Below are 25,847 nucleotides of genomic sequence, written 5' to 3' on the forward strand. Positions count from 1 at the left end.
AAGGGACGAGGGTTACGTAATGTCCAACAGTCCCGTAATAATCTAAAAACCTCATTTCTTACCCCAATTACCGACTCCGTCACTTGTGGAAACGTTTTGTTTAATAGTTGTAGCCCGATGTTCTTGTTCTCACTTTGGTGAGAAGCGAACATTACTAATCCGTAAGCATAACATGCTTCTTTATGTTGCATGTTAGCCGCTTTTTCTAAATCACGAAGTCCAATATTCGGATATATTGAGTCAAAATAATTTCTTAACCCGTTGCGTAAAATAGCATTTGGGTTCCCCGCAATATATGCGTCAAAGTAAACACATCGTAACTTATGGGTTTCCCAATGTGATATCCCCCATCTTTCAAACGAAAGTCTCTTATAAACCAAGACATTCTTGGAACGTTCTTCGAATGTCTTACAAACTGATCTCGCCTTAAATAGTTGTGCCGAAGAATTCTGGCCGACTCTAGACAAGATTTCATCAATCATGTCTCCGGGTAGGTCTCTTAAAATATTGGGTTGTCTATCCATTTTGTGTTTTTAAACTGTAAAATAGACAAGAGTTAGATTCATAAAAAAATACTTATTAATACAAGCAATTTTTTTTACATATATCATAAAGCATAAGAACACTATATTACATATATTACACCACACGAATACAACTATCTTATTCCGACTCGCTCGTTTCTTCTTCTTCGGTTTTGGTTCGTTTTGCCAAGTTTCTAGGGATATATGATGTTCCCCTAATACGAGCCGTCGTTGTCCACATTGGTTTAGAAAAACCTGGTGGTTTAGAGGTTCCCGGGTCATTGTTACAACTTAAGGACTTCGGGGGTTGACGATACATATAAAGTTCATCGGGGTTGGAATTAGATTTCTCTATTTTTATGCCCTTTCCCTTATTATTTTCTTTTGCCTTTTTAAATTCAGTTGGGGTAATTTCTATAACATCATCGAAATTCTCGTCGGAATCCGATTCATCGGAGAATTGGTAATCCTCCCAATATTTTGCTTCCTTGGCGGAAACACCATTGACCATAATTAACTTTGGTCGGTTGGTTGAGGATTTTCTTTTACTTAACCGTTTTATTATTTCCCCCACCAGTTCTATTTCTTCATCCGGTTCTGATTCTTCTTCCGGTTCCGATTCTTCTTCCGGTTCCGACTCTTCTTTCGGTTCCTCTTCGGGAACTTGTGAATCAGTCCACAAATCATTCCAATTTACGTTTGACTCTTCATTATTATTAGGTGAGTCAATGGGACTTGTTCTAGAGGTAGACATCTATCACATAATATCAAACACGTTAAGAGATTAATATATCACATAATATTCATATGTTAAAAATATATAGTTTCCAACAAAAATGTTAAGCAATCATTTTTAAAGAAAACACGGTCGAAGTCCAGACTCACTAATGCATCCTAACAAACTCGATAAGACACACTAATGCAAATTTTCTGGTTCTCTAAGACCAACGCTCGGATACCAACTGAAATGTCCCGTTCTTATTGATTAAAAACGTTCCATATTAATTGATTTCGTTGCGAGGTTTTGACCTCTATATGAGACGTTTTTCAAAGACTGCATTCATTTTTAAAACAAACCATAACCTTTATTTCATAAATAAAGGTTTAAAAAGCTTTACGTAGATTATCAAATATTGATAATCTAGAATATCCTGTTTACACACGACCATTACATAATGGTTTAAAATACAAATATGTTACATCGAAATCAGTTTCTTGAATGCAGTTTTTACACAATATCATACAAACATGGACTCCAAATCTTGTCCTTATTTTAGTATGCAACAGCGGAAGCTCTTAATATTCACCTGAGAATAAACATGCTTTAAACGTCAACAAAAATGTTGGTGAGTTATAGGTTTAACCTATATATATCAAATCGTAACAATAGACCACAAGATTTCATATTTCAATACACATCCCATACATAGAGATAAAAATCATTCATATGGTGAACACCTGGTAACCGACAATAACAAGATGCATATATAAGAATATCCCCATCATTCCGGGACACCCTTCGGATATGATATAAATTTCGAAGTACTAAAGCATCCGGTACTTTGGATGGGGTTTGTTAGGCCCAATAGATCTATCTTTAGGATTCGCGTCAATTAGGGTGTCTGTTCCCTAATTCTTAGATTACCAGACTTAATAAAAAGGGGCATATTCGATTTCGATAATTCAACCATAGAATGTAGTTTCACGTACTTGTGTCTATTTTGTAAATCATTTATAAAACCTGCATGTATTCTCATCCCAAAAATATTAGATTTTAAAAGTGGGACTATAACTCACTTTCACAGATTTTTACTTCGTCGGGAAGTAAGACTTGGCCACTGTTGATTCACGAACCTATAACAATATATACATATATATTAAAGTATGTTCAAAATATATTTACAACACTTTTAATATATTTTGATGTTTTAAGTTTATTAAGTCAGCTGTCCTCGTTAGTAACCTATAACTAGTTGTCCACAGTTAGATGTACAGAAATAAATCGATAAATATTATCTTGAATCAATCCACGACCCAGTGTATACGTATCTCAGTATTGATCACAACTCAAACTATATATATTTTGGAATCAACCTCAACCCTGTATAGCTAACTCCAACATTCACATATAGAGTGTCTATGGTTGTTCCGAAATATATATAGATGTGTCGACATGATAGGTCGAAACATTGTATACGTGTCTATGGTATCTCAAGATTACATAATATACAATACAAGTTGATTAAGTTATGGTTGGAATAGATTTGTTACCAATTTTCACGTAGCTAAAATGAGAAAAATTATCCAATCTTGTTTTACCCATAACTTCTTCATTTTAAATCCGTTTTGAGTGAATCAAATTGCTATGATTTCATATTGAACTCTATTTTATGAATCTAAACAGAAAAAGTATAGGTTTATAGTCGGAAAAATAAGTTACAAGTCGTTTTTGTAAAGGTAGTCATTTCAGTCGAAAGAACGACGTCTAGATGACCATTTTAGAAAACATACTTCCACTTTGAGTTTAACCATAATTTTTGGATATAGTTTCATGTTCATAATAAAAATCATTTTCTCAGAATAACAACTTTTAAATCAAAGTTTATCATAGTTTTTAATTAACTAACCCAAAACAGCCCGCGGTGTTACTACGACGGCGTAAATCCGGTTTTACGGTGTTTTTCGTGTTTCCAGGTTTTAAATCATTAAGTTAGCATATCATATAGATATAGAACATGTGTTTAGTTGATTTTAAAAGTCAAGTTAGAAGGATTAACTTTTGTTTGCGAACAAGTTTAGAATTAACTAAACTATGTTCTAGTGATTACAAGTTTAAACCTTCGAATAAGATAGCTTTATATGTATGAATCGAATGATGTTATGAACATCATTACTACCTTAATTTCCTTGGATAAACCTACTGGAAAAGAGAAAAATGGATCTAGCTTCAATGGATCCTTGGATGGCTCGAAGTTCTTGAAGCAGAATCATGACACGAAAACAAGTTCAAGTAAGATCATCACTTGAAATAAGATTGTTATAGTTATAGAAATTGAACCAAAGTTTGAATATGATTATTAACTTGTATTAGAATGATAACCTACTGTAAGAAACAAAGATTTCTTGAGGTTGGATGATCACCTTACAAGATTGGAAGTGAGCTAGCAAACTTGAAAGTATTCTTGATTTTATGTAACTAGAACTTGTAAAATATATGAAGAACACTTAGAACTTGAAGATAGAACTTGAGAGAGATCAATTAGATGAAGAAAATTGAAGAATGAAAGTGTTTGTAGGTGTTTTTGGTCGTTGGTGTATGGATTAGATATAAAGGATATGTAATTTTGTTTTCATGTAAATAAGTCATGAATGATTACTCATATTTTTGTAATTTTATGAGATATTTCATGCTAGTTGCCAAATGATGGTTCCCACATGTGTTAGGTGACTCACATGGGCTGCTAAGAGCTGATCATTGGAGTGTATATACCAATAGTACATACATCTAAAAGCTGTGTATTGTACGAGTACGAATACGGGTGCATACGAGTAGAATTGTTGATGAAACTGAACGAGGATGTAATTGTAAGCATTTTTGTTAAGTAGAAGTATTTTGATAAGTGTATTGAAGTCTTTCAAAAGTGTATAAATACATATTAAAACACTACATGTATATACATTTTAACTGAGTCGTTAAGTCATCGTTAGTCGTTACATGTAAGTGTTGTTTTGAAACCTTTAGGTTAACGATCTTGTTAAATGTTGTTAACCCAATGTTTATAATATCAAATGATATTTTAAATTATTATATTATCATGATATTATCATGTATGAATATCTCTTAATATGATATATATATATTAAATGTCGTTACAACGATAATCGTTACATATATGTCTCGTTTCAAAATCATTAAGTTAGTAGTCTTGTTTTTACATATGTAGTTCATTGTTAATATAATTAATGATATGTTTACTTATCATAATATCATGTTAACTATATATATAACCATATATATGTCATCATATAGTTTTTACAAGTTTTAACGTTCGTGAATCACCGGTCAACTTGGGTGGTCAATTGTCTATATGAAACCTATTTCAATTAATCAAGTCTTAACAAGTTTGATTGCTTAACATGTTGGAAACATTTAATCATGTAAATATCAATCTCAATTAATATATATAAACATGGAAAAGTTCGGGTCACTACATGCAAGTCCCTAGACATCTACCCACGTCCAATGCAGGTACAACAGTTTACATGCCACCATGATCGTTCGTTATTATCCTATTCGTGTTTGTATGTGGTTACAGCAACTGCAGGAATGAGATGTGGATGTTTGACTATGTTAGACTTAGTCAGACGTCCGAGTGAAGCCTCACTCGTACGGCTGACAGGCTCATACGCACGGTTGATGCTGAGCTAAGTCACAATTACAACCTAAATGAGAAGACACGAGTGAGTGATCACCTGTACGACTGATGAAGCCAACTCATATGTGTGATGGATGAATCGTATGGGTGAGTCAACAGCAGGGGTATATAAAGTCTTATGTTCTTCATTTTTAGGTTAAGCCTCTCATTTGTTACACACACTCAGATCTGGTGAGCTCCTCCGATTCTCTCTCAACCCAAATCATCCAGGTGGTGAATAATAGCTCTAGGTGTTGATCTAATCACACTTGATTTAGTTGTGGTATGACTAAATTAATCACAAAAAGCTTAACCTATTCACTAGAGGGTTTGATTCACTTATTCCGTCATTGTGTGAGTTAAATCTGTTGATTTCTAAGTTCCTAGTCATGTTTCATCACCTTCTATTCTTTCCCCCTCAACTCATATTTTAAAGTATTCATCAATATGCTCCATCCAGTTCTGATTCTCGATATACTTATAACTTTCATATCAGTCATTCTTCTTTTTCATCTACCGCCGGAAGAATCTATTTACTTTTACTATACTCTTGGGTTTATAGTGTTTCTAGTTCTCCCGTGTCTTTATATTGCTATATGCATCGATATATATGGTTTATAATTTTTGGTTTGTCGTTGGGCTTTATATCTTCCCTTATATTTCAAAGTCTCTGTTTCGATCTTCTATAATCATTGTCATCCACAGTTAATGCTCTCTTTTATTTCCTGCAATTTATACCCCAATTTCTATTTCGGAGTTTTGTCCTTTCGTGTCTTCTTCTTGAGATTAAGCACCGCTTGTAATGGTCCAGAATTCACAAATATTATTTTCGGAATGAACATTGTTAATGTTCTAGGAAGGAAATTGCGATGGCACGATCTTGACTTGTCAAATTACTAGAATACCTTGGAAAAAGCCGAATCATCAAGAAATATTTTCTTGATATTTTAGAGGTTAAATAGAATACAAGAGTCGTATAACATGGCACATGACGATGTTATGATCTGTGAATCATCACGTTCCATTTAGAAACTCAGCATGAATTACTGTAATATAATCACGTTGATCAAGTGTCATTATATTATACTAACTCATGCTTCAATTTCCAACACTACTTCAAAAACATTCATATTTTAAACTCAAAGGTTTACAGAGTATAGGAACTAAACAGTTTCCTTTTTGATGTAATACAGATAGCGCAAAGAGATAAATGATTCCAGATAAGAATAGTTATGGAAATATCTTCAGAAATATGGAGGATATTTATAATGAAAGATACGATGATATCTTAGAATTTCTAATATCAGAGGATGATGAAGAATATTGTCTGTAAGGGTTTAGTGTCAGGAGCAAGGTATTCGTTAATGACTTCAGCAGACACTGAATCATTTAGATTCTTTGAAGGCAGGTTCAGTCTTTGTGATTTGTCCACAGCCTCCTTCATACTTTGCTCAATCAGTTTTCCAGTTCCAAAACTTCTCTATTTCCGAGCTTTGTTAATACACTAATCTTTATCAACAAACTTTTTACTGCTAAGGTCGTTTACAGTTTTTGTTGCTTCATCAGCATTTCGAGAACTAGTTCGCGGTTCAGAGTGTTTTTCAGAAACTTCACATTCGAAGTATGTAAGCCTTGGAAATAGACGTTATGTATAACTGTTGGCGTCAACATGCTGTGAGATTTCAAAATACTGATTGCTAACTCCCAATGATTTGTATGACAATTCTCGTTACAAGAGGCAGATGAGTAAATGATGAGGTTTCGATAAATATAAAGATTCTTCGGAATGCCCAAGATCAGTGAAGTTGTTGGTAAGTTTATTGCTAATGTGGTGGAATATGAAAGGTTCTCCGGTAACAAAAGGGTAATCACATATATCAAAATTATGATAAGGCTACTCCGAATGAAAAAATCGAAGTTGTCTTGCTGGAGCTGTGATATAATTTGCTACTTTGCAAAGGAATTGCAAGGTTATTTTTGCTAATAAGCGCCAAAAGATCTGACATAGATATGTGTTGAATTATGACTTTGGTTTCGAGAGCTTTTTAAGTACATAACTGTGGGTAATATGTGGTTGGATCATCATCTCGATTGCTCATTATTTGAAGTGTCTTTAGAGATTTTCGAAGGGTTTGAACATAGATTGTAATCGTTTGTATACATTTGATGTTCTAACACACTTTTGAAGTCAAAGTATAGCTTTGAAAGATGTAGGAATCTAAAAGTAATGGTACCGGTTATATCTTGAATTGAATTCTGAGATTTTAAAATCAAAATACGTAATTGGGTTTGAATGGGTATGATTGTTTTGATTTCTATGAAAGAATGTATATTATTGTGAAAGTAGGAAGTATAATTGATAATTTGCTTAATATGATTCGAAGAATGTAACATATTAATTGTGAATTTATATATATCTCTCGGGTATTACCTACCCGTTAAAAAATTTTCACAATTAATATTTTGTACATAAGAATTTTATTACAGTCTTTATGAAAATATATATGTATATATTCTCCTCAGATGTAACATAGATTTTAATGAGTTAATACTAAATTAAACTCATTCGATTTACGGTTGGAACTAGAATTGAATAATTCATTGAAGGTTTAGAGGTTACATAAGTATTTCTTCAATAATATTGAAATTATGAATCAATACTTCGTTATTTGTTGAGATGTGATGTTGGTTTTCGTTAAATTCTTGTGAACTTCGCAAAGTACGAATGATGTTATCTGAAAAGTTTCGGTTACATCAATGATGAAGTGTAAAATCAAATATATACTTGATTTATTAGGAATTGAAATTTGTTGAATTGAGACAGAGATTGTAGTTAACGATGGTTAAGTCGCGGGTGAGGGACGTACATTATTGCATATTTGTAATATGAATTAACTGAGTAGTTAAGATTCACACACAATAGCTTAGCACGGAAAGATTTATTTTTTATTTCAAAATATATATATATATATATATATATATATATATATATATATATATATATATATATATATATATATATATATATATATATATATATATATAATTTCTTCAGAGGGAATGAGTTAATTCTTCATAACTTGTTGATACAATATACACGTTATTGATTCGTAATGATGTCCACAGTGATTCTTGAACTGACGGAGTTTGTGATGTTATAGGTGTTGTTGATTCTGATGTTGACTGTACTGACGATGCTGGTGACGTTGACGGTACTGTTGATGCTGTTGGTAAAACAAGTTTAACTTGTTAATCACACACCATTTTTATCAGGGTTTCTACTCTTCCTTCTATCATTTTGGTTCGCTTAACTGATTTATGGTTAGGGCTAGATTAGATAATATCTAAGACTTTAGAGATTATATAATCATCGCAGAATGTTTCTCCAATGAAGTTATGAATTAATACTTCGTCAGTTATTGTTGTTGGTACTCCTTGGTATCTATGGTGCGTATGACGTTGATGCTCGTGGGACAGATTGTGAAGTTGAGGTTTACAACGCGGTTCTGATTGGAGGTTGTAATGGTACTGTTGGCGTTGATGATGGTGGTACTGGTTATGCTGCTGGTGCTGCTGCTGGTGTTTGTAATCTCTGCACCATATTCTCCAAAGCCACTACCCGAGCGCGAAGTTCGTTGACTTCTTCTATTATTCCAGGATGATTGTCGGTCGGAACGAGCGGATAAATAAAATCTAGAATTTGATGTAGTATATAATCGTGACGAGATACCCTGGAAATGAGAGAGAAAATGGTGTCTCGAACAGGTTCGCCGGTAAGTGCTTCAGGTTCTTCGCCAAGAGGGTAATGTGGTGGATGGAAAGGATCGCCTTCTTCTTGTTTCCAATGATTGAGGAGGCTGCAAACCCATCCCCAATTCATCCAGAATAGGTGATGACTAATTGGTTGATCCATTCCGGTCACACTGCTTTCGGAGCTTGAGTGAGATTCCATTTTGGAATCCGAGTGACTTGAACTGATGACAAATTTCATTACGTACGATTGGATAAAGGATTTTCGATATAAAAATGATTTTTCGGCTATCGGGTGGTATTCTATTTACATAGGATATCTATATATAGAGATCAAAAGATTTCATAGATTACGGAGGAATTTGCGGGGTATGTCAGGTAAAGTTTAAAGTAACAGATACGATAAGATATGATTTAGCAGATATGCTAAGATATGAAGTTTGTCTATACACTACTCATGCAATTAATGTAGCAAGACGTGTCTAGACTAATAATGATAAGCAGATAATTTCCTATGGATGATAAGCATATGATTTTCGACTAGAAATGATAAGCAAAACTTTTGACATGCAGACACGGTCGAAGTCCAGACTCACTAATGCATCCTAACAACTTATCAGTTAGACACACTAATGCAGACCTGGTTCGCTAAGACCACCGCTCTGATACCAACTGAAAGGACCCGTTCATATACATTATAAACGATTCACAATAGTTGATTACATTGCGAGGTATTTGACCTCTATATGATACATTTTACAAACATTGCATTCGTTTTTAAAAGACAATCTTTCTTTACATTAAAAATTGACAGGCATGCATACCATTTCATAATATCTACTATCCAACTATAAATTGATTTAATAATAATCTTTGATGAACTCAATGACTCGAATGCAACGTTCTTCGAAATATGCTATGAAAGACTCCAAGTAATATCTTTAAAATGAGCAAATGCACAGCGAAAGATTTCTTTAACACCTGAGAATAAACATGCTTTAAAGTGTCAACCAAAAGGTTGGTGAGTTCATTAGTTTATCATAATCATTTATTTCCATCATTTTAACAGACCACAAGAATTTCATTTCCAGTTCTCATAAATATACGTCCCATGCATAGAGACAAAAAATAATCATTCATATGGTGAACACCTGGTAACCGACATTAACTAGATACATATAAGAATATCCCCTATCATTCCGGGATCCTCCTTCGGACATGATATAATTTCGAAGTACTAAAGCATCCGGTACTTTGGATGGGGTTTGTTAGGCCCAATAGATCTATCTTTAGGATTCGCGTCAATTAGGGTGTCTGTTCCCTAATTCTTAGATTACCAGACTTTAATAAAAAGGGGCATATTCGATTTCGATAATTCAACCATAGAATGTAGTTTTAATTACTTGTGTCTATTTCGTCAAACATTTATAAAAGCGCATGTATTCTCAGTCCCAAAAATATAAAGGGTAAAAAGGTAAATGAAACTCACCATACTGTATTTCGTAGTAAAAATACATATAACGTCATTTAACAAGTGCAAGGTTGGCCTCGGATTCACGAACGTATCAATATTGAGATTCAATATTGCAGGAAAGGTACGTAGACGCAACGGAGATGATAAACACTATATTGACCTCACGAGCATACCCATGAACCATACCAATCACCTCCATAGTTATAACCCATAATTTCCTTAATCCAATCCCACTCGAAAAACAATTTCAAAATCACTCGGACAGCACTCTGACGTAATATTTTATGTATACTAATAATATCTTGAAATAATACGGAGTAAATATATATGTGTAAATCGATTGAGAGAGTTTAGAGAAAATATTTTCAAGTTTCTATGAAATAATGAAACCTATTGAATTCTATTTATAATAGATTTTTGAATTATTAAAGTGAATTATTAAAGTATGAATTATTAAAGTGAATTATTAAAGTATGAATTATTAAAGTGAATTATTAAAGTATGAATTATTAAAGTGAATTATTAAAGTATGAATTATTAAAGTGAATTATTAAATTTAAAGTAAAGTAAAAATAAAGTAAAGGTAAAGTTTAAGTATAGTAAAAGTATAAAACTATGTACGTATAATACGCGTATAAATATATATAATATTAATTTAAATCGTTATATATATTTAATAAAATAAAATATAAATATCGTTATCTTTATCATACTGGTTAAGTAATGAGTTGTCAAAAGTGGTTCTAGATATTTATAAAAGTTATATACGTTTTAATAATAAAGTTCTTTTTAAACTGAAAACGTTTTTGTACGTTTGAAACTAAATCAAATAAATATAATAATTTTGTTTTCCAAAACCAAATATATTTTTAAGAATCATTTTGTTTAAAGGTTAAAATAATGGAAATCATTATATCATAAAATGTTTTAAAAAAAGTAGAATCATATATATTCATAATAGGTTTCAAGTTTTTAAATTACAGTTTGTTGGTGAAGCATGGGATAAAGTTCAAAGGTTAAATAAACGTATGAAATCATCTTAATGAAAAATGTCGAGTTACTTAACTTGTCGATATCCAACATCTAAGTTATTTACACTTCACGTTCTTACTTATAAATCACTTTACCATTTTCCGAATGTTGTCAAAAAGAATAGATTTCTTAAATCACAGTGGACCTCATAACATAGACATGTAATCATATCATAATGTATCTGATAAATCAACAATTTGATATTATCTTCTAATTCCATCGATAAACATATTGAAACAAATACGATCATGTAAAGTATTATACGTTTAATACTTTATTAATATTCTCAAGTTATAATATATATATATACATATATATACATATTTATTTATATATAACGGTTCGTGAATCGTCTGAATTTGGTCGAGGTTATAATGAATGTATGAACACAATTTAAAATTATTGAGATTTAACTTAACAAACTTTGCTTATCGTGTCGGAATAATATAAAGATAAAGTTTAAATTTGATTAGAAATTTCTGGGTTGTCACAAAACGTACCCAGTCGTTAAAAGTAGAATTACCATACCTCTGTGCAAGTAATTCCCTAATTGGCCCGGCCAATTCTACAGCTTCTAATGGTCCCCATTCTATGACCCTAGGTACCTCAACAATTTTAGAATGAAGAGTATGCAAACCCCTTTGGTATTTTGGATAATCTATCCAAAGTCTGTCAAATCTTAGGTTCGGGTGCAAATCTTCCAAGTGCATATCAGAAAATGTCATGACTGGATGAGGTATATCTTGTTTGTAGTAGTTATCCACCTCCTGTTGTTCTGCATTCTCGGCAGGAGCATTGCGAGCTTGGGATGAAGATTCACCCCTTTCAGTCTGCAAAACACATCAAACACAATTTTTGTGCATCCAAATATGCATTAGTGTTAGCAAAATCATCAATCAAAATAATTACAATGACATGATCAATTTATATCAAACTTAAGATCATTTTCATATTTTCATTAAATCTACACTTTTTCAAATAAGCATATACGAAAATGTTCGCCAAGTTCATAAGCATTCAACTCAAATAACATGTGAAAAGAATCATTACTAGCAATTAAACAAGTTTCAAATGGCATTATCTCTCAAAAATCAAGTTCATGAATTTTAGACTTGAAAAAGTCCACTCTAATTCTTAAAATCATGTTTAGGCTCAAAGTTTGGATCATTTAACTACCTAAACATGTTACACTACTTAATTTAGCAACAATTCATGACAAAAATCGGCCATAACCTATTTATATCAAAAAGCCCCAAATTTGCTCAAGAACACAAACCCTTGATTACTCAAAATTTGAAGTTTAAGGCTTCTAATCATGTTAAATAGCATCAATCTAGGTTATACAAGCATAATACTTAAACAATTTAAGCATAATTACACTAAAAAGCATCAAAATCAAATTGGGGAAAAAATTGCTCAAGAACACTAATTTTCGGATTAAATGGTGTTTAGGTGTAGAAATTTACCGTTTTTCTTGAGTAATTTCTTGATAGCATCCTTCTCAACATGATTTTAGTAAAAGATTTGATGATTAACGATTAAAAATTGTGATTTTGGGAGGTTTTTTTCGGGTTTTTTTTCTGGTTTATTTTCGCAGAATTTGTGGGTGGTAGTGTGGACTGATCTGTTCTGGCCCTTTTATTTTTTTCTGTATTTTTGGAACTCCGCGAGTCGCGGTGTTTGTCCCTTTCAAACTCCGCGAGTCGCGGAGTTTGTATTTTTTTTATTATATATATATCTTATACTAATTAAAACAATAAAGTAATTAATTTTAAAATTTTGTTTCCCTTGTTATTTAGGACGAGGTCGTTTCGGATCGATGTCCTAGTCCGTCCTTCGACAAAATTTTAAAATTTGTCTTTTTGTATCAATTGTTTTAAAAGCTAAGATTTTTGGGGTTTTTTAATGTTTTTGGCATACTTTAATTCAATAAGATTAAAAATAATGATAATAAAAGTTCTCGTCCCTCCCTTGGGTAAAGCAATTTCGGTTCAAAGTCCTAGTCTTCAACTTACGACAAATTTTAAAAATCATATTTTTAACTTAATGAGATAAAGTAAATTTTTGTTTTTAAATTTACACCAAACTTAAAATAAAAATACATAAAATTCAAAATTAATATTAAAAATTCACACCAAAGTTAAAATTTAAAATGCATAAAAATAAAATTCATATTTTTAAAAATTAAAAATTCACACCAAACTTAATTTAAAAATTCATATTATAAATTCACACCAAACTTATATTAATTTTTCAAATATTTACAATTTTAAATATATTGTTTTTACAAAGTTTACAATATTAATTTAAGATTTATATATTAATTTTAAAAACATGGTAAAAATAAAATTTAAAATCTTTTTGGTTTTATATCCCACTTTAATCAATCAAATATTATCAAAAATATGCGCCCCTCTTTTCGGTAAAGTAATTTCGGTTCCAAGACCTAATTTAACTCATGACGAATTTTTGAAATATTTTGGGTTGATTTGATTAAAGATATTTATACCTTAAGAATAAACGTTAAATTTCGCAGTGATGTAATAAATTTTTGAATGATATCAATAATTTCGATCGCCAAACCTAATTTTATTCAATACCAATTTAATACTTTATAGCGAACAAATTAGCGTTTATTATCAAAAGGTTAAAAATAAAAATAAAATAAAAAATAAAAACTGTACAAACATACCTGTGAAATAGATTTCTTAGTTATATGATCTATCCCATTCATAAGATAGTCGGTTTAATTGGTTTTCCATGGCTACATAGGCGTAACCTCGAGCATTCAGTGTTTTTTCTTCTAAACATATGAACAGTCCGTCTCTGCATAAAGTAACAAATTCGGTGTTTGAATAGGTTTGATTATTTGAACATTTACCTCCATGTGACCATTTTCCGCATTTGTGACATCTTTCTAGGTGTCGTGCTCTTCTTTTCGCTGCGGATTTTGATTTTCCTTTACCAAATTGTAACTTATTATCTTCGCATCTGGATTCTTTTCTAACTTCGTCCAATCTTTCTCTGATTACTGATACTATTTCACTCGGAAGAGTGTCATTATTACGTTTAGTGATCAAAGCGGGTAGCATTAGACCATGGTTTAGTTCACAGGCAGTCTTCATTTCCTAAAAAAAATAAAAATTCAGAATGGGGGGAGAAGACTAGTTCTTTAGGGTCTGCTAGGGAAAGACCATTCGGGTTCCATTTTCGAGAACTACACGAAAACAGACAATCTAACTCTAACAGAAATACATATTATCCTTTAAAGACTTGATTCTCCCCACACTTAGTTAGCTGTGGTGTCGAAATTGTGATTAACTTCGTTGTCGACTTCCATCGGACTATCTATGTAGTGTTTAACTCTGTGACCATTAACTTTAAATTCAATCCCATTTGGATTTATTAATTCTATCGTTCTGTATGGGAAAACTCTTTTGACTATGAATGGTTCAGACCATCTTGATTTCAATTTTTCAGGAAATAGCTTGAATCGTGAATTGAAAAGAAGAACTCTATCTCCTTCCTTAAATTCTTTTGAACTTCTGATTCTTTTATCATGCCATTTCTTCGTTCTTTCTTTATAGATTAACGAATTTTCGTATGCTTCATGTCTTAATTCTTCTAATTCGTTTAGTTGAATTAATCGTAGACGTCCGGCTTCATGTAAATCAAGATTACATGTCTTCAAAGCCCAAAATGCTTTGTGTTCAATTTCTACTGGAAGATGACATGCTTTTCCATAAACAAGTCTAAAAGGTGTGGTTCCAATTGGAGTTTTGTAGGCTGTTCTAAAAGCCCAGAGTGCATCCTCCAATTTAATGGACCATTCCTTCGGATTTGATCCTACGGTTTTCTCTAGAATACGTTTTAAAGCTCGGTTGGTATTTTCAACTTGTCCACTTGTTTGTGGATGATATGCAGTGGAGATTTTATGAGTTACTCCATATCTTTTAAGAACTTTCTCAAGTTGATTATTACAGAAATGAGTACCCCGATCACTTATTAAAGCTTTCGGTGTTCCAAACCTTGCAAAAAGACGTTTTAAAAAGTTGACTACAACTCGTGCATCGTTAGTTGGGAGAGCTTGTGCTTCCGCCCATTTAGATACATAATCAATGGCTACGAGAATATAGAGATTATTATGAGATTTTGGAAATGGACCCATAAAGTCAATACCCCAAATGTCAAATACTTCACATACTTGTATGACATTTTGTGGCATTTCATCACGTTGACTTATTTTTCCGGCCCTTTGACAAGCATCATAGGATTTGCAAAGAAGGTGTGTGTCTTTGTAAATTGTAGGCCAATAGAATTCAGTATCATAAACTTTTCTTGCTGTTAGTTGAGGCCCATAATGCCCTCCTGTTGGTCCTGTGTGACAATGGTTTAATATTTTACTAGCTTCATCTCCAAATACACATTGGCGTATTATTCCATCTGGACAACTTTTAAACAAATGTGGATCTTCCCAGAAATAGTGTTTTATATCACTAAAGAATTTCTTTCATTTTTGGTACGATAATCCTTTTTCAAGGAATCCACAAACTAAGTAGTTTGCATAGTCTGCAAACCATGGAATTTCTTTATAATCTATCTTCAATAGATATTCATCAGGAAAGTTGTCATGTATGGCCGATTCGTTTAGAACTTCTAACTCAGGATTTTCAAGACGAGAAAGATGATCAGCGGCGAGATTTTCTGCTCCTCTTTTATCTCGGATTTCAATATCAAACTCTTGTAAGAGTAAGATCCAATGGATTAATCTTGGTTTAGCATCTTGTTTTGAAAATAGGTATCTAAGAGCAGAATGGTCGATATAGACCACCGTTTTTGCTAGAACGAGATATGATCGAAATTTGTCAAAAGCAAAGACAATAGCAAGGAGTTCTTTTTCAGTAGTTGTATAGTTCGTTTGTGCTCCTTGTAACGTCTTACTATCATAATATATAGGTTGAAATCGTTTTTCAATCCTTTGTAATAAAACGGCTCCCATTGCAAAATCACTTGCATCGCACATTAGTTCAAATGGTAGATTCCAATTTGGTGTTATCATGATCGGCGCATTAGTGAGTTTCTCTTTAAGAATATTAAAAGATTTGATACACTCATCTGAAAAGATGAATGGAGCATCCTTTTCTAGGAGTTTATTCATAGGAGTGGCAATTTTAGAAAAATCTTTTATGAAACGTCGGTAAAAATCGGCATGCCCTAGAAAGCTCCTAACTCCTCTAACATTGGTGGGATGTGGAAGTTTAGCAATTACATCTACTTTAGCTCTATCCACTTCAATTCCTTCTTTTGAAATTTTATGTCCAAGAACGATGCCCTCTTTAACCATGAAATGGCATTTCTCCCAATTAAGTACTAGATTTGATTGTTCGCATCTAATAAGCATTCGTTCCAGATTAACTAGACATGTTTCAAATGTATCACCGAAGACTGAAAAGTCATCCATGAAAACTTCCATGCATTCTTCTATCATGTCGTGAAAAATCGCCATCATACACCTTTGAAAGGTTGCAGGGGCGTTACAAAGTCCAAATGGCATGCGTTTGTAAGCAAAAGTACCATAAGGGCACGTGAATGTGGTTTTCTCTTGGTCCTCGGGTGCTATTGGAATTTGAAAATATCCGGAAAATCCATCTAGAAAACAATAGTAACTATTTCCCGCTAATCTTTCCAACATTTGATCAATGAAAGGTAAGGGAAAGTGATCTTTTCTGGTGGCGTCATTTAATTTTCTATAATCAATACACACACGCCATCCTGTTACAGTTCTATTAGGAATAAGCTCATTTTTTTGATTTGTAATGACAGTCATGCCACCCTTCTTAGGCACGCATTGAACTGGGTTTACCCATGGACTATCAGAGATTGGATAAATTAGACCTGCATCTAGCAGTTTAATAATTTCTTTTTTAACTACATCTTGCATATTAGGATTTAGTCTTCGTTGGCGTTGCACATACGTTTTATGACCTTCTTCCATAAGGATTTTATGTGTGCAATACGAAGGACTTATTCCTTTAATATCATGAATCTTCCATGCAATGGCTGGTTTATGAGCTTTCAACACAGAAATGAGTTGTGATTTCTCATTTTCAATAAGAGAAGACGATATTATTACAGGTAATTCAGATTCACCATGTAAATAAGCGTATTCCAAATGGTTTGGAAGTGGCTTTAACTCTAATTTCGGAGGTTCTTCTATCGATGATTTGTATCGATATCTGTCTTCTTCTTTTAGCATTTGAATTTCTTCTGTTGTTGGTTCATATCCATTAGCTATAAGTGTAGCTAACATTTCAACTTCATCAATTGGTTCATTACCTTCTCCTAAAGAACATTCTCCTGTTCCTTGTAATTCTGGAAATTCTTCTAATAATTCTGCATGTGTATCTATAGTTTGAATATAATAACATGTATCATCTGCAGATTGCGGTTGTTGCATTGCTCTATCAACTGAAAAGGTAACACTCTCATCCTCTATACTTAGGGTCAATTTCTTACCGAACACGTCTATCATTGCTTTAGCCGTGTTTAAGAATGGTCTTCCTAATATGAGAGGAACTTGAGAATCTTCTTCCATGTCCAGAACAACAAAATCTACTGGAAATACTAAAGTACCAACTTTAACTAGCATGTTCTCCATTATCCCTCTAGGATATTTTATTGATCTATCGGCTAGTTGTATGCTTATTCTGGTTGGTTTCAATTCTCCAAGGTCTAGTTTAGCGTATAGTGAATACGGCATTAGATTTATACTAGCACCTAAGTCTGCCAATGCATCTATTGAACTAAGAGTACCCAGAAAACATGGAATTGTGAAACTTCCTGGATCAGATAGTTTTTCTGGTATCTTATTCAACAGCACTATTGAACAATTAGCATTCATGGTAACAGCCGAGAGTTCTTCCATTTTCTTTCTATTTGAGATTAGATCTTTCAAGAATTTAGCATATCTAGGCATTTCTGAAATCACATCAATGAAAGGAAGATTTACATTTATCTGTTTAAACATATCCAAGAATTTGGATTGCTCGGCTTCAAGTTTCTCTTTCTTCATTTTACTCGGGTAAGGAAGTGGTGGTTGGTATGGTTTAACATAAGGTTTAGCCTTAACTGTGTTATCTTCATTAACCTTTTCAACTACCGGTTCTTTTTCCTTATCTTGATTAGGTTGTGGTTCTTGTGGAGTAGGAATAGCTTCATCAAAAGTTACAGGTATTTCAGGTGGTTTAAGTGTTGTACCACTTCTTGTGGTAATGGCTTTAGCTGTTTCATTCCGGGGGTTAGCATTTGTATCACTAGGTAGACTTCCCGGTTTTCTTTCACCTATTAACCTTGCTAGGTTACTTACTTCTTGTTCCAGATTTTGAATAGAAGCTTGTTGATTTCTAAATGCTTGAGCATTTTGTTCATTAGTTTGTTTCTGAGATGTGAAAAACTGCGTTTGAGTTTCAACTAGCTTCGTCATCATATCTTCTAAATTCGGCTTTTTATCATCGGTTTGTTGTGGTGGTTTGTTTTGAAAATTAGGTCTTTGCTGGTTGTAAGTATTATTGGATATTTGTTGATTGCTAGGACCTTGTTGGTTGTTGTATGGAATATTTCGGTTATAGTTCTGATTTTGATTGTAAATCGGTCTTGGCGGTTGATAATTATTCTGATAATTATTTCCAGGCCTTTGGTTTTTGTATGAAATATTCTCTCTTTGTTCCATTGTTAATTCAATACTGAGACAATCTTTTGTCAAATGTGGCCCTCCACACTGCTCACAACTAATTCGTATTGAGTGAATATCTTTAGTCATCTTTTCCATTCGTCTCTCGACAGCATCTATCTTTGCGGAAATGGAATCTAAGTCATGGCTAGAATCGGCTCTAGCTGCTTTAGATGATCTAACTGTAACATCCCGCATTTTTTTTTTCTTTCCGTTAAATTATTTTAATGCCCGTCTTTTTCTGTTTAAATAATACCCTTCGTATCTAGATTCGTATCCTCTGTTATGTAACATTTTAAATATTCTCATTATCGGATTCTAATATCTCCCGTACTCCCGTGTAACTTAAAATATTCGTTTGGTCAATTCCCGCACCCGCACCCGAACAAGAGGGACTAGTTTTGCCAAAAAGACAAAGAAGTGACTAGCACTTTGACTAGTCAACTACCTCCCCATCTTCTTTTTCATTTCATTTCTCTTTTTCTTTCATACTTCTCTATTTTCTTTCAATTCTTCAAATCAAAGAATCATCATCTAAATCACATCTAGCAAGCTTCAATCAAAACAAAATACATATTTGGAATCCTCTCTTCATCCTCTTCAATTTGATACCAACTTCATCTCATTTGGGTAACTTTCTAAAATCACTAATTTTATGTGTTCTTGAGATTTTTGAGTTATAAAGTTGTTAATTAGTGTCTATGGCTCATTGTGATGTCGTGTATGTAATTTGTATGCTCGATTCGTTATTTTTGGTGTAACTAGTTCAATATGAAATTACTTGCTAAATCCTTGATTTTGGATGAACAAATGTTGTTAGATTGTTAAAGTGCATGTTTTAAAAGTGTTACTAGTATCATTAGCTTCATTTTGATGTATAGGTTGATTAAGGAAACTCCAAAAACATGATTATTGATTTTGAGATGTTTGACTAGGGTTTGATAGTTCTTGACATGAATTTTTGGATGCTTGAATTCCATGGAATGTTAATTATTAGTGTTTAGTTGTAATGTATGTTTCATTACCTTCAAAACGGCATATTATATGTGTGAATTGGTTTCCCGAAACTCAAATTGCATTTGAAGAACTTGAAACCTTAAAAATGAACGTTTAATGATCACTTGATGAGTTTTCGGCTATTATAAATGATGTTTTTGTTTGGTGAAACATGTTTAGTTGTGTTCCTTGTCAAAAGAGCTTTCCAACGGTATAAGATACGTCTTCTAGTCGTTTACGGTTTGAGTTTTGCGTTTGTTTGAAAATTGACCAAGTCTTGAACAAGTGAAACAGGCCTGGGACCAGGCCACGGCCATTGTCGCGGCGCGACAGGCCTGGCCGCGGCGCGGCATAAGCCGTGCCCAGCTTCTGTCTCCAATGTCCGTTTCACGTGAAATGTTTGCCATGTCTTAGACTTCCAATTCGCATGCAACTTGTTCTAACATGCTTATATATGAATAACTAGCATAGAAAATTTGTCCGAGACCCGACCCGAACATGTTGACTTTTTCGTTGACTTTGACCAAGTTTGACTTTTTGTCAAACTTAACCAATTAATTATGCAATCTTTCTAACATGATTCTATACTTGTATCTTGCATGAAACTTGACAATTTGACTCACATGCTTCATAATCGAGTCGTAACGAGCCATAGGACTAATTGAACATCTTTGACCGTTTGTGTTTACCGTTATTGATATAACCTATATGTTTAGGTCAAGACTAGCCTTGTCCTTGCACACGGTTACTTGTTGAAGTACTTTATTAACTCTTGTACTCAAGGTGAGATCATAGTCCCACTTTTTCAATCACTTTTATTCTTTACATCGTGGGCTGAGAAACACATACATTTCACACTTATTTACTTTTCATGCTTTTACATTGTGAACAAATACGAATACAAGGATGCATACGAGTTTGAACAAAAGTCCTCAATCCAATTATCATTAGTTCCACTTGCAGGGTGTAAGTGTAAGCGTGTAATTATGTTGTGTGGCCATACGGGTTTAACAAACCCTCATTCAGACGGTTCGCTACCGTTAGTGAATGAAATATAATTTCAACAATGTATAGTGTAAGTTCTAACACTAAATTCAAAATTCAGAGGGAAGATTCGGTTAAGCCTTGATAATTGGGTGCTCGTGATACAAATACTATTTTGGAATGTGAACGATTCTGGTTGAGAAATTCTTAAAGAACCTTGTGGTTCAATACAATTTACTTACTAAACCTATGATTTCACCAACGTTTTCGTTGACAGATTTCTATGTTTTTCTCAGGTCTTGCACGATATGTGATACATGCTTCCGCTCATTATTTGATACTTGCATTGGATGTCGAGTATACATGCTTTTCATGGAGCGTCTTTTGACTTTACTTTAAACTGTGTCGCCTAGATTTCAATCGTACTTATAACGTTGTAACTTAACTTTTGGTTGAACAATTCTTGTAAACTTTGAAACAATCTTTATTTTGAAATGAAGGCGACATATTTTGGTCAAACGTTATCTTAAAGACTTATAATCAGGTAATGGGACCCACGTAGCCGACGCCGTCACTTGACGATTTGTCGGGGTCGCTACAAGTGGTATCAGAGCCTTGGTTGTAGGGATTTAGAGTTCATTTGTGTCCACCCCGAGTCATAGGGTACATAGGTGAATCTAGACTACAACCGGCATATAGACTGCAGTAGGAATTACTTGACTATTTGTGCATTTATACTCGAACTCTTCTATCATATCTAACTCGTATTCGATCTTGATCTTACGTTGATAAATTTTGTTGATGCGCCACCTTGACTTTATGAAGTAATGTTAAATGCACATGAGAATCAGGGTAATATAATTTCCGGGATTATATTACGGTGATTCACATGGACGTTCCGACATTATGACATAAAGAATTTAGGGCGAGTCAAGGAAAATTTTCTCTCTATCCTTATTCCATACTCCGGTTAGTATTGTTGAAAATACTAACCAACGATATTCTTGTGTCATGAAGGAATAATGGCTCGTCGACGCGCTCCTCCTGAAACTCCCGAACAAGCCCTCCAACGCATGATAGCCACCGCCATAGGTGCGGCTATGGCTAGTATCTCCTCCGACATCAATAACAACCACAACCACAACAACCATGGAACCGGTAATTCAAACGAGGGTTGCTCCTACAAAACTTTCATGGGGTGCAAACCTCACACCTTCGATGGGACCGGAGGACCGGTTGTGCTCACCCGATGGTTTGAGCAAACAGAAGCCGTTTTTAGCATAAGCGGTTGTCGGGACCAAGACAAAGTCAAATATTCCACCCACACTTTTGCCGGTATCGCCCTCACATGGTGGAATACGTATGTGCTGTCGGTGGGTACCGATGAAGCTCACACTCTCTCATGGGCCGACTTAAAGAAAAAGATGATCACCGAATACTTCCCGCGCGAAGAGACCCGTAAGCTCGAACACGAACTAAGAACTTTAAAAGCGGTCGGGAATGACCTAAAGGCATATAATCAACGATTTTCTGAGCTATCCTTGATGTGTCCAAACCTCGTGACCCCCGAACCTCTAAGGGTTGAACTTTACATGGATGGTCTTCCCAAGAGCATCAAACAAGGAGTAATGTCATCCAAACCCAGTAATCACCAAGAGGCCCTGAATATGGCCCGTCAATTGATCGAAACGGTAGACGAGATTGAAGTGCCGGCACCTAAAGCCGAGGATGAGTCGGGTGACAACAAAAGAAAATGGGAAGCCCCCCAATCAAGCAATTACAACAACCTCGCCAAGAAGCCCTTCATCCCCAACGGCAAGAAAGGTTATACCGGACACCTACCGTATTGTAACGAGTGCTACAAACATCATTTAGGTGAATGTGGCAAACCATTTTGCTTGAAGTGTCAAAGAAGTGGCCATGTAGCCCACGATTGTAGGAATACCGCTCCCGTCGCCCAAAAGGAGCACAATGCACCCAAGACGGGTGTTTGTTTTGAATGTGGCCAACCGGGTCATTTTAGGAGTGCGTGCCCAAATAAGAAAATCAACCCCAACGCACGCCGTTAAATTTTCAACATCAACGCCTAGGATGCCCGAGACGACGACGGACTAGTCACGGGTATGTTTCTTCTCGAAATTCTCACGTTTCATGTTTATTCGATTCGGTTACCGTTAGACGTTTTATAAACAAGACTTTGACTCGTACCCTTTGCACTCCACCTTTTTCCCCTAGACACTACTTAGGCAATTTAAGTGACCAACGGAAAATATTGTGTGCCTATAAATTTTATTGGAGGATATACATTAAGACTTTTGACTTGACACCTATAGAACTAGGGAGCTCGGAACATATTCGTTAAAAAAAAAAAAAAAAAAAAAAAAAAAAAAAAAAAATTTCCCCATCGTCTTGTATAGATTATTGTGAACTGAGTAATTTTCGATTGGAAACCGATACCCTCTCCCTCGCATCCATGACCTCATGATTTCTTGCATGAATCCCGTGTGTATTCCAAAACGACCTCCGTTCCGGTTATCATCAATTGGGGGATAAGGGAGACAATGTCTCCTGAGTCTTTTCCGAACTCGCAACGTTAGTTGTAAATCCCTCTTAGTACCATTCGATTTATCCAAAGCTCGTCCGTATCCATAAACCTCCTAAACCATGTATGCAAACTTATCTAGACAAATTTGTTATCGTATTTATAGATGACATCTTAACTTATTCAAGTAAAGAAGGAAAACGAACAACATCACCATCTTACGCTCGAACTTTTGAGAAAAGAGCAACTCTATACCAAATTCTCCAAGTGAGAATTTCTGTTGGACGAAGTCAAATTTTCTAGACCATGATGTTAATGGCCAAGGCATTACAATCAATCTCAAAATCAAGCCACACGTGATCATGAAACTCTCTCAACTCAGACTTGTATTCGTAAAATCTTAGAACTCGCCTGTTATCACCGAAGATTCATTTCTGACTTTTCTCGTGTTACCCGACTTTTAAACTCGTTAACTCACTAAGGGAAAACTTTAAACCTCTCCGTGTTCGAACCTTGAGCGTGATTCTTCACACCAACATTTCTAGTTAAAATCGTATAGCAACAGATGGAACTCAAACATGGAAATATTTCTACATGAACGCCGAAAGGCATACTCTCTCGACTCAAAAATTAACGTAACTAAAATTCGTTATTTTGCACGAAGAAGTCGAATACTAAATTGTGGATCCGATCAATTTTCTCGTCATCACGTACCACACTACACACCTCTGATATTTCACCGTTACCGTCTGATATTACGGGAACTTAAGATAACACACAATCCAATGATACTTCACTCTTCTTTGACTTAATGTCATTGTGTTCCTGATAATCGGCCAACTATTATTCAACCCCGAACTATACAACTACGTGTACTATCTCGTTTCTATTTCAGACTTCAACTTTTGACAACTAGAGGCACGTTATGGCAACCTCGAGATGTAAGCTCATCCTATTCTAAGTCCTCATTTCACCCCTATCTTTATCGCTCGCATTTCCGTTTAAAGAAACTCCTTGTAACATTTCTCCATGGACAGAGAAATTCCTCATATTACATTAGTATTCGCCACGAGGGTGGATAGCCCTAACGAACACTTACGAACCCTAACTATCTTGTTCAAGCACATCTTAAAGAGATTCTATTCCAACACGGTGTATCTTTGTCAATTATCCCGTATCGAAATACTCGCTTCACTTCTAGAAATCTTGGAGACCCGCTTAGACATGAGTACCGCGTACCACCCACAAACCGACGAACCGAGAAAACGAACGATTTATGTCTTGGAAAGACATGTCACAAACTCGTATTGTCACCTTTAGTAGATCACTCTTACAACAGTAGTTACCACTCGTGTGTTCACACGCACTTTCCGAAACCCCATATGACCGCTAATGTCATACCCCTGTTCATTTAACCAAAGCATCAACCACCAAAATCTGAACTCCATCAAGAAACAACAATTGAGATCGTTCAAGTCCGAGAAGGGCTCGAGGCAACCCATTGTCGCCAGAAGAGTTATACCAAACTTAGATGAAAACCTCACATAATCCCTGTGTGTAACAGTGTAATATTGAGAAACCGCACCTTGGAAGGGTGTAATTCATTTTGGGAAATCGAGAAAAGGATATATCCGCAATATTGAACTTTATGAAACCTTGGGGCGTATTGGAACCGCTTCCTACCGTTTAGAACTTCCGACTCAATTAAGTTTCCGTTTACCTTACATTTCGAGTAACAAACTTAGAAACGTGTCCTGCGGAACAGGAGCGTGCAATCCTGCTAGATACATCAACTATCGATGACAACTTCTCTTCATAGGGAAAAACCAGTTGAAACCGGGGATCGTAAGACTAAACCCAAATACAACGTAAAACCCTGACTATCCAAATTCATGGGAACACTCAAGGACGTACTTTCACTTATTCATACCATTGACCACGTAAAGTCGCGAGTAAGAGATATCGACTATTACTTCCAACTAAATTTCGGGACGAAATTTCTTTTGAGGTGTGGATAATGTAACATCCCGCATTTTTTTTTTCTTTCCGTTAAATTATTTTAATGCCCGTCTTTTTCTGTTTAAATAATACCCTTCGTATCTAGATTCGTATCCTCTGTTATGTAACATTTTAAATATTCTCGTTATCGGATTCTAATATCTCCCGTACTCCCGTGTAACTTAAAATATTCGTTTGGTCAATTCCCGCACCCGCACCCGAACAAGAGGGACTAGTTTTGCCAAAAAGACAAAGAAGTGACTAGCACTTTGACTAGTCAACTACCTCCCCATCTTCTTTTTCATTTCATTTCTCTTTTTCTTTCATACTTCTCTATTTTCTTTCAATTCTTCAAATCAAAGAATCATCATCTAAATCACATCTAGCAAGCTTCAATCAAAAC

Source organism: Rutidosis leptorrhynchoides, chromosome 11, assembly GCF_046630445.1.
Source record: "Rutidosis leptorrhynchoides isolate AG116_Rl617_1_P2 chromosome 11, CSIRO_AGI_Rlap_v1, whole genome shotgun sequence".
Classification (NCBI taxonomy): Eukaryota; Viridiplantae; Streptophyta; class Magnoliopsida; order Asterales; family Asteraceae; genus Rutidosis; species Rutidosis leptorrhynchoides.